We start from the raw sequence: 795 nt of genomic DNA, 5'->3' as shown, positions 1-795 counted from the left end.
TCTTAAGATTTTCATTTAGAAACCCTTTTGTGATTAACATTGTGTGTAATTATGTCAGCTAATAATTTCGTAGATCTATTGACCTTCGATATTTATACGAAGAGGAAAGAAGTTCGAAAATAATGTAGAAGCAAGTTAAGTTTTAGTTAGATCCCTACATTTATTTCAATAAAAAAATCTATTCAATATCATTGTGTCCTTTCCAGTACTCGCATAAAAGTTTCTTATTAGTTTCCATTACGTGCATGTGAACGGGTAAAGAGCACCGAATCCGCGCATAATAGACACAATGCTCACAATGAATGAATGCCCACTCGAGTGAATTGATAAGTGGGCTGTGCCGCTCGCGTGGGGAGCGGCCGCCCGCCCGCCCGCCGCGCTCGCTTACGCCCTCGGATGACGGGCTATAGATGCGTTAGTGCCGTGTTAGGTTTTCTGCCTATTGTGTATGTCACTCAGAGACACGGATTTTGAAATTTTTTATAACAATAAAATTCGCTAATGAGCATATTATTGAATAAGTTTATTTAAAAATGTAAGGTAATAAAACTTAACGAACTTTAATTTTAATACCATTTATGACGTTTTCTTCTAGTCATCATTTGAACCTAACAAAAAGAAACTATTTTATGTAGTGTGCGCTATGTTCCGAACATTAGGTATTATGGTGTTTTTGAAACATTATTTTCGTTTTATATAATATATTTAATTTTAAAGCCACATATTTGTGTAACATGCTCGCTAAATATAACTGGTTTCATGAATTAGTTAATCAGCGGAAAACAAAATATCTTT

This window comes from Ostrinia nubilalis, chromosome 2 (assembly GCF_963855985.1).
Source record: "Ostrinia nubilalis chromosome 2, ilOstNubi1.1, whole genome shotgun sequence".
In the NCBI taxonomy this organism is placed as follows: domain Eukaryota; kingdom Metazoa; phylum Arthropoda; class Insecta; order Lepidoptera; family Crambidae; genus Ostrinia; species Ostrinia nubilalis.
This window is presented reverse-complemented; position numbering follows the sequence as displayed.